Source organism: Peromyscus leucopus, chromosome 19, assembly GCF_004664715.2.
Source record: "Peromyscus leucopus breed LL Stock chromosome 19, UCI_PerLeu_2.1, whole genome shotgun sequence".
NCBI lineage: Eukaryota > Metazoa > Chordata > Mammalia > Rodentia > Cricetidae > Peromyscus > Peromyscus leucopus.
This window is the reverse complement of record NC_051079.1, coordinates 37,847,749-37,858,229: the sequence shown is the minus strand read 5'-3', so window position 1 is coordinate 37,858,229 and position 10,481 is coordinate 37,847,749. Positions and strand designations below refer to the sequence as shown.

Genomic DNA, 10,481 nt, shown 5'->3' with positions numbered 1-10,481 from the left:
GCAGATTCTCCCATTAGAAAAATTTATCACAGTTATTTCATGACTACTTGGACCTTTTCTTTAGTTTTCCTTGGGAGACTCCATCTTAAAGATATAAAGCATGGATGGACATAGGTGCAGTGATCTTCAGGATGAGGTCTGAGAATTCAGATATGTGTTGTATACATGGACACAGCAGATGAGAAAGAGATGTGCTAGCTACCCACACTTACTGTTTGTGAATGACCATCACAGCCTGTTCTTTAAATCTTCAATCCAAAGGTTGAAAACCTTTTGTTAGAAGTATAGGGAAAGGGCCAAAATAAGCATTCCAGGATAAACCATGGTTCCAGATGAACCTCACATTTATTGAATACTATATACATAAGGCTAGGGCATGAAATGCACAATAATAATAATATAAGACTACACATCTTCAGAACTGTTTTCTATACAGAAGATGAAGGCAGAGATTTATAGAAATCACTGTATAATTCCATCTTCCTTTAGGCAGGCTCTGGTGAGAGTTTAAGGAATTCTCAGTAACTACTTCCAGACAGTGAGCATGCCAAAAACATGCCTCCAGAGGAGGGCCTTCAAGGTTTCCCATTACTAATTAGCATTAAGGTTATGTCTAGACTAGTGTTCCATCACATTCTTAACCCAGTGGGTTACTTGGTGTTTCCAATCAGGTCAGGTTGAGAACCAAGGTCAATAGGGAATGGGAAGGGAACCTGGGATGTCAGACTAAGAGGGTTTGGACCATAATCTTGTGAGGTTTGTGAAGTTCATGAGGCTAAAGTCACATAGCAGACCACTAATGCTGGTTGTTGTGGTTGTTCCAATTTCTTATGAGTTCTTGGTGTTGGCTAAGTCACACATGAGATCATCTTGTCCTGATCTCTTGTAGACAAGATAGTGGCTGGGCAAATCATGACACTTGGGTGCGGCCCACACACCCATCATGGTAAAGTCTGCCCAGGTTGCTTCTCTGGTGTGACCCAGACATCATGAAGGCCATGTTTTGTGGTCCTGGATCCTCCTAGTTAAGCTTATCTCTTGAGTTTGATGGAGAGAGGTGAGGTCCACAACCCTCAAAGTTAATTTTGACCCAGGCTTCTTGGTGGTAAGTTAGCCCCCAGCTCACACTGATATTGAATGGCTGGCAGGATCCCACCGATGTCACTTTAAGGTCTTTTTCTATGATGTCATTCTGCAGACCACCATCCCATGGTGTTAAAATGTGTCCAACCTTCTTGGAGTACTATGTGTTCTAAGTCACACTTGAGATCAAAGTGCTGTCCTTGATCTGTTGTAATCCTGATAAAACCTGAGCACAGGGCATTCCTGGGTGCGGCCCACACACCCTCTATCCCAATGTGTGCCTGTTATTTGATATTCAAATGTGACCCAGATGGTCGTGAAGGCTGTGAGGTAGTCTTGACTCCCTCATTTGAGCATGGTTGCCTTAGCTGCATAGTCTATACATCTTGAAGGTAATATGTTGAAATTCAATGATTAAACCATCAATGCTTTTGTTAGTACAGTGGGTCCATTCTTGTTAGAGGGTTTCTTGCGGGCTAACTCACACTCACATTAACTTCTCCTGTATTTCTTGGAGTCCAGACAGCATGTGGTCAGACTTGAAATAAGGGTGCGGCCCACACACCCCTAAGTACAAGGTCTGCCCACATGGCTTGATGGTCATTTGTGGCTCGGACACAGTCAAGGATGTCATTTGGTCCTGGCTCCCCTGTATTGTTAATGGAGCCTGGGTTGGAAGAAGAGTGGGTGTGGCCCAAACACAATTGAAATTTGACCCAAGGTTCTTGGTGGTCAAACAGCCCTGAGTTCCCATTGATATCCTACAAAATAAACTAGCATGAAGGTAATGCCTGGTGGTCAGACCAGGTCAGGGTCGTGGGTATGTCCATTTCCTTTGGTCATTAAGGTGAGGTTTGGTCCCTTTAAGGCATCACTCCTTTGTGGTAGGATTTTGTCCTAGATTGCATAGAAAGAGGGTATAGTCCACACACCCTTGATGACGATATTAGCCCACGCTTTGGGGGCTCGAGGAGCAGCCCTGTCCCTTTGAGGTCTGTATAAGTCCTTTCATCTGTGTTAATAATCAGGTGATCATAAAGATCTGGTTCTTTGAGGATTTGATGTGTCCAAATGTTAGTCAGAACAAGACCAACTGTGATTAGTCCAATATTCTTCATTACAGGTACATTCAAGAAATATGTTTCCAAAAAAAAAAAAAATCAATCTAAGTCAAGGTAAGTTCTTGTGTCAGACAGCTACAGGGTGAAGCATAACACCTCTTTTGGTCTACATTGATGTCTACATCTGATCTACACTGTCTACACTGATAGGTTATTTAGTGAGCCCTGGTTGTATTATGGTGAGGGTATCTTCCTTGCTCACATGTTGAGGATGTTGCCTGGATTGAATGAAGTATATGTGTTAGAAGCACATATTAAATATTCAGGTTGTCCATTTATATCAGCCATTAGTACAGAAAGTATTGCGGGCAAGTCCAACGTTATCGATGTTCAAGCCGGCATATGTCTGCATATTAATACCTACTTGGTTGTAGTATACCAATTGAAACTAAGGCCTTGGATCAAAGAGCCTCATGGTATATACTCTTATCCACAATGTTTTTCACTTTAGATTTGGTGTGGGCACAGTGCTCTTTGTTTGGGCCCAGATCTCTTTGGTGAGGGGTTAACCCAGAATGATTTTACTTTACTAATTGTACTGAGAATCAGGGGTTGAATTTGGTTGCACTCACTCCATTTCTTGGTTTTTCCTGGGCCTCTGTCATTTCAGGTGTTGACCCAGGCTCACAACTCTTCTTGGTTTGGGCCCAGGATTCTTTAGGGTTAGGGTTTGGCCCAGGCATATTACTTTTGTTGTTTAACCTGGGCCTCTATCATTTTTGGGATTGTCCCAGGCCCATATATCATCTCTTTCTGGGCCCAGGCATCTTAAGGTTCAGGGACTGGCCCAGGCCCACATCTCTTCTTGCTTTGGGCCCAGGCCTCTTCAAGGATAGGGTTTGGCTCAGGCATACTTCTTTTGTTGCTTAACCTGAGCCTCCTTATTTTCGGGATTGTCCCAGGCCCATATATCATCTCTTTCTGAACCTAGGCTTCTTAAGATTCAGGGACTGGCCCAGGCCCACATCTCTTCTTGCTTTGGGCCTGGGCTTCTAAAGCATAAGGCATTAGCCCGGGCCCATATCCCTTCTTGCTTTGGGCCCGGGCTTCTTCAGGGATAGGGTTTGGTTCAGGCATACTCCTTTTGTAGCTTAATCTGAGCCTCTTTATTTGGGGGTTTATCCCAGGCCCTTATATCATCTCTTTCGGGGCCCAGGCATCTTAAGTTTCAGGGAATGGCCCAGGCCCACATCTCTTCTTGTTTTGGGCCTGGGATTCTTAAGGGTGCAGCATTAGCCCAGGCCCTTAGCTCTTCTTGCTTTGGGCCTGGGCTTCTTCAGGGTAAGCTATTAGCCCAGGCCCATATTTCTTCTTGCTTTGGACCTGGGCTTCTACAGGGTCAGAGTTTGGCCCAGGCACATCCCTCTTCTTGGACTGGCCTGGGCCTCTATTATTTGAATAATTTACCCATGTCAATATATTATCTGTCTGTAGGACTGACCTTTTCATATTCAGGGATTGGCCCAGGGGCCCAATCTATTCTTGATTTGGGCCTGGGCTTCTTTAGACTCTACTTTTAGCCCACTCAATTTTTTTTGTGCAGGCCTCTTTCAATGCAGGATTTGTCCCAGTCACACTTCTACATTTGGGCCTTGGCAGGACAATGGTCAATGGTAGACCAGGAAACACCTCTTACTTGAGGTTCATGCATCATGTATCTTTAGGTTTATGCTTATACCTGGGGTACTTTCATGTCAACCTTTAGCTCAGGATTCTCAGGGTCCATATTTGGCCTTCACTACTTTCAGTAGGTATACATTGGCTTTTTAGTGTTCAGATTTTAGCCTGGGTACATTGCCTCATTGGATGGTCCTGTACCTGTTTCTCTTCAGGCTTCAGGCAGTGGAGTCCATGTGTGTTCAAAACTACATTGTCATTAGCCTTTGTCTATGGTCAGTTTTTCTGAAAATAAAAATAGACAGGTTGATATTGACAGAGGAAAATACTTGGTGTCCTTTTCTGTCATGTCAAATGTAATCAAACCATCATTGACCTGTCCCTTAGGAACACAGAGACAAATAGCACACAGTCCAGATGAAATAAATTACACATTATACAAATACATCAAATATGTAGGAGAGAAGGTGGTTGGGAAATCTTTGCTGATGTATATCTGCCTCTGCCTGTGATGGAGAGGCTTGATGAGCTCATGTGGGAAGATTATTGCTTCTAATAGAGAGAGCTAAGAGAGTCCCAACAAGGGGCCATGCAGTCTTTTATCCCATTCTATGATCAGATCCCATGATGGAATATCACAAGGAGTCAAAGGAAAAACAGAGTTTAGTCCTTCGTGTGTCTAGAGGATGTCTTGCTAATGCATTGGAACCTGTGCAGATCTTCACAAGGCCTCTTTCCCGTGTGGGCATGGTGTCCTCTCCTTGCATATCAAGTATAGCCATGCTCAGTTGATGGTGTCTTTCTGCTCCTTTCTAATGCAACTCTTCTTAAGATCACATCTGTCTTGTATATCCAAAACCCATGATACGGAATTGTGACTTAGTCACCCTTTTCCTATAATGCCCCCTACATGTACACGCACTGGTGTGAGCTCACATTTTTCACCCAAAGAATTTTCTGCAGTCATTTACCTGAAATGGATCCCTACCCACCTTCTCCTGGGTGTAAATCCTAGTCCACTATAATGGACTCTGCTGCCCTCAGAACTAAGTCACAGCCATAACCATGACAGTGACCCTCATGTGAGGTCACAGAGGCCAGGCGTCACTCTGTTTGGGAAAGCACAAAGTCTGTCCAAGCACATGGGTGTCTTTTGGACTGGTATTAAGGGGAATACCAAAGAGCTTCCCTATGACCATTTCTGGGGAACAGACTCACAACCAGGTGTTCTTCTCCTGCAGGGATTGCCACCCCTGGGAAGAGCAAGGCCATGGGGATGTGTCTTGCTCTGCCTCAGTGTGCGGTGTTCCAATCTTCATCTATCACGTCTGCTGATGTAGTTTATCAGCAAGTTTCTCTAGTCAAGAGACTTGGAGTGCACCATCTGTAGGATCCTGTGGTAAATTTGGCCTTCAACCTGTCCCCTCACCACCATTCAATACAGCTTGAAGGAGGAAGGCACTGAAAGCAGACTGTCATGAAATTTCCCAACCTGGCTCTCCCATAATAGTCAAGGACCTCTGAGAATGTCATAAGATTTCCCAGCCTGGCTCTCTATAGTAGTCAGTGACCTCTGAGAATGTCTCTCACTGGAGAACAGTGTAACAGCAGAGCTCTATCCTGATGCAGTTTGGAAACTGGAGTCCTGGCATGGATGCTGGCTCTGCCTCAGCTGCTGTCACCTTTTCTGACAAATATAGGTGGAGGTTAGTAGAAGAAAAGAACTGGCATGCCTGGACACTATGGGCTGTCATAAATGACAGTTGTCCCTGGCGTGAGGCACAACAACAGATCTGTATCCTACCCCAGTCTGTAACCTGAAGTCTTTTCACATGGTACAGGCTGGGGTCATCCTGTGACCTCATTCTCTGGTGAATAGTGGCTGTGATCTTCTTGAGTCCTTGCTTGACTAATCCTTGAAACACATCTGCTGATACTTACTGCAACTTTTCCTACTGCTGTAGCACAGATCCTGTTAAAGGTCACTTCAAGGACCACACAGTGTCTCACGCCTCTTTTAACCCCCACCTCATAGAATAGCACAAGGAGTTTAAATTAGGCCTTCATCCCAAAAATCCTGTGTGGATTTCTCCCACCACTCAGCCCAAATTTTCATCCACACCTGCAGTTCCATCTGAATCCTAGCATACCCCAGTAGAGTCCCCTCCCATGGAGACCACAGCCTTTACCATAGCAGCAAGCTATTATATGAGGTAACAGAGGCCTGACTACACCTCTCTCCAGCTTTTTCCTATGTACATGAGTGTAGCATGAGGTGCGACCATGCTTTTCCACACTCTGATGAGCACACTGTCCTAGCAAGTGGGCTGTTGTACATGTGATAATGCCGTCTTATTAACAAAGGCTGAGCATAAATTTACCCTGTGTCATATATGTTGGTAGAGGAGGACATATGACATTATTCAGTATCATCTACATGCACTTTCACACGTGGATGTGAACTTTCAGACAGGAGCACACACCAATAACACACATACTAAGCAAAAATATGTATATAAGTACAGAATTTGAGGGGAGAGTGCAGCCCGGTGTTCCTGTGATAGTGACATTGAGTTTGTTTCTATATTTGTCAGCCATCTGAGTACAAATGAAAAGATTGCTACTGCCAGGGAAGCTCAGACATCAGTACCCCATAGACTTTCTCTACCATCCCTGGACAAACTATGAATGATGGTCATTTTGTGGCATGTAAACAGGAACCTTCCATCCTTCCTTACCTAGGCTGGAGGCTGGAGTCCTGATCCAGACATATCTATGTGGCTTCATTCCAAGACCCCTCTCCCTGGTGAGTCCAGGGGTTTCTCTCCCTAAATACTTGAGTGGCCATTCCCACTGCTATGGGATCCCTGATCCCTGCTGTTTCTAGCTCTTCTTAGGATGAGCTATTCTAACTAAGAGACATTTCAAGTACTTCATTATGTTTTGGTCTCCCCATTTAAAACCCCAGTGTAGAAGTGCCTCCCACTGAGTGAGTCACTCTAATTAATTTTGGATAGTGTCCATCCCAGAAAACAGCCCAAACTTACCCAGACACATGGACAAGCTTTGACTCCCAGTCCTGCTCTGTGGACACTGAGTTGTGCCTCAGGCCAAGACTGCTGCTGTTAGTAGGGTGGGGATTAACCCTGTGAGGTCACAGAGGCCTCACCTCACCTCATTCTGAGAATCACAAAGGACATTCAGGGCTAGTCCTCCCCAACATGGCCCATCCTTGTTCTCTGATGTGCAAGCATCCCCAGAAGCACTTAGCTCTGGGGAATTATGTAGAGACATTTATCATAGACCCTTCCCTGGGAATCATCTACATGCATCTCCTCTCAGTCCTCCATTTTCCCATAGGTACCATCAGCCTTGAGAAAAGAAATACTGTAGTGCTAATTCAAATTGGTCTTAATAAGAACCTGGAGCCAGATATCAGGGTAAATGCTGAAAGATCAGAGAAGTAAAGGATTACCCAAAGTCACCTTTTACCTCCACAGCTCCTCAGACTGAAAAGGGGATTCTCTCTCCGACCTGCCATATCACTTCCTGTCTCCTGGCCATACAGACCTCCAGACCTCTCTGGTTAAGTAATAGTTAGCTCTACACACTGACCTGAAGGCAAACTTTATTTGTTAGAGCATAAACAAAATACCACCACATTTCCCCCTTTTTGTCTAAAATAAAAAGGTTATAACTAATATATGCAAACTATATACAATAAGTATAATAAATATATGAAATATATACAGGCATAAATATATCAGCAATGTCTAGTCCATAAATATTTGATGTATTGAGAAAATACTCTAGTACTGATCCTATTTTGGTGACTCCAAAATGTTGTACCTAATTCACTTTCTATTCTAACTTGAATTACCAAAACTATCTTTCAATGTCTCTCAACCCTACTGATTTTACACCTCTTTAGTGAATTTCTTTTCTGAATCAGGTAACAAGGAAAACTATAGCTATAACTATAAAGTCTTCAACTCTATCAGAGACCTGAGAAGAAAATAATATTACCTGAGTAAGCAGGAAGTGCAAACCAATGACTTCCAAAAAATATGAGAACAGGAACAGCTGGCTGCCTGGACAGTCATCCAAGGTTCCTCTGCAACATTGTGGTTATACATATTTGACTGCAAAACAACTCTTTCTGCATATTGAGAATCAGTAACTATGTTAAGAGGTTCTGTAAACACCATTAATGCCATGAGAATAGCATCTAATTCTGACTTTTGGACAGAATAATAAGGGCTTTGAGCCACTTTACTTAAATTTTCTAATTTATAACCTGCCTTTCCTGATTTGTTTGCATCAGTATAAAATGTAGGGGCTCCAGAAGTGGGTGTTCCTCATACAATATGAGGAAGAATCCCCTCAGTTCTCTTTATAAATTGAATTCTCTTGCTTTCAGTATATTTGTTGTTTGTAGCTAGAGTTTTCCTGCCTGGCTCACAGTCAGGACAAATCTCTGTCACCCGCCAGTCCCACAGCTGCTCAGACCCAACCAAGTAAACACAGAGACTTATATTGCTTACAAACTGTATGGCTATGGCAGGCTTCTTGCTAACTGTTCTTATATCTTAAATTAACCCATTTCTATTCGTCTATAAGTTGCCACGTGGCTCATGGCTTAGAGGTATCTTAATATGTTGCTTTTCCTCACAGCAGCTGGCAGCATCTCTCTACCTCAGCCTTCCACTTCCCAGAATTCTCTTCTCTGCTTGTCCTGCCTATACTTCCTGCCCAACTACTGGCCAGTCAGCATTTTATTTATACAGAGTGATATCCACAGCACTTCCTATTTTCTTTTTTTTTAAAGGAAGATTTTAACTTTCACATAGTAAAATTACATATAACAAAACAGTTATCTAGCAAGAATTACAGTTACAATATCTAGTCTATTTATAATATCTAGTCTATTTGTATTTGGCAAAATTAAAGAAGATATCTATCCTATATTTGTGAGTCTAAGGTTTTATATCTAACTTATCTTTTATCATAACTAAGTAAATTATAACAATCTAGTCTTCAACTATATCAAAGGCCCCAGAAGGATATAATATTATCTGAGAAACAAAAGAAGGACACAAGCAACTTTTGGGAGTCTTGCAGGGTAGACAGAGACAGCTGGCAGCCTGGACAGTCACCTAAAGTTTTTCTGTAAAGTTGGGGTGTCTGTCTTCAGCCCACAGCCTTAGAGTCTCTCAGTCACTTCTCCCTGTGTCCTGTAGAATGTCTGGCAGTTTCCTCTGCAAAGCAGGAACCTGAAGGACCATTTTGCCAAGCAAAGTTCAGTGGTCACCTTTCTATGAGTCCTGCACATCCAGTCAATCAAGCAGTCCAGGCAAGAACAGTTTCATGCCCAAATGGCTATTTTTGCCAAGAAGAAGATAAACTACATATGTAGTGTCTTCAATGCCCATCCTCCTCTCTGAAGTAAATCAGTGCTGCTAGGAGCAAACATGTCTCATTGTCCAAAAAATCTAAATTTTTAAAAACATTTTAAATGCCATATTCTGTAGGTCTTTAAAGTGTTTGAAGATTACCTATCTGCCTGAAATATATCTATTTATACCTAGAAAACTTAACTAATATGGCTACAAGTTTGACTATCATAGAAGACTATTAATCTGTATTTTTTAATTATCCATTAAAATTTAAATGAGTTACATAAATATAATACCTACCATGAGAGTAGAAATAATATATACAATATAACAAAATTAAGTTTAAACTTGTATCAATAAACTAAAATCCATAGCAATGTAAAACATTTCTAAACAAATTGTTATTCTTTAAAAGTAGGTTCATTAAGCTGGGCGGTGGTGGCGCATGCCTTTAATCCCAGCACTCGGGAGGCAGAGGCAGGCAGATCTCTGTGAGTTCAAGGCCAGCCTGGGCTACCAAGTGAGTCCCAGGAAAGGCGCAAAGCTACACAGAGAAACCCTGTCTCGAAAAATCAAAAAAAAAAAAATTAAAAAATAAAAGTAAGTTCATTAATCTATCCTTTCATCCTATTATATCTATATCATATCCCCTTTTCTTCTTTAGAAAGAGACTGCATTTATAATCAACCTGTTTTAAATAAAAATACTCTGTCCAACACCAGAGGGCTCTTTTGATATGGAACAGAAGAATCTCTTAAATTTTTTTTTTTTTTTTTTTTTTTTTTTTTTTTAGCAATATGCTTGGGTTTAGAGAAGGAGTGAGCCAATTCCATCTCCAAAGCCAGCTTGTTATATTTGGAAATTTGGGTGTAGCTTCTCTTACTACTTCCTGCTAGAGGAGGGCGCTGTAGTTTATAGGGACACAAAGAAAATTTTAGGATTATAGAGTAGTCCATGAGGTGTATCGTCTGAGTCAGTTGCCTTGAAATGGTTCTGGATGTTGGATCATCTGGGCAATGGTGTCATTGGAGACCTTTCAGGGGGTCTTGGCTGGTCAAACCTGATGTATCTTAATCTGGAAAAAATCCATAACCTCTGGCTTTCTGTGGAAAGAAAAGCAGAGCCTCCTTTCCAAAGCAACATATCCTTACATCCAAATTTTGAAGTCAAGGTACCTTTAAAATATACATATTGGCTTAATTCAACAGCTTTTATGATCAAATGTTTTTCTGCAATTAAAAATCCCAAGGACAACACAATCCAG

General features: G+C 42.1%; 1 long non-coding RNA gene across 1 annotated transcript; it reads right to left on the bottom strand.

Moving 5' to 3' along the window:
- Positions 1 to 316: 316 nt before the first annotated feature.
- On the bottom strand, positions 317 to 6,950 carry LOC119086266. Its single transcript, XR_005089508.1, has 2 exons — positions 6,869 to 6,950; positions 317 to 4,106 (listed from the first exon to the last, which is right to left on the bottom strand). It is a non-coding gene; the product is annotated as an uncharacterized LOC119086266 (long non-coding RNA).
- Positions 6,951 to 10,481: the final 3,531 nt, after the last annotated feature.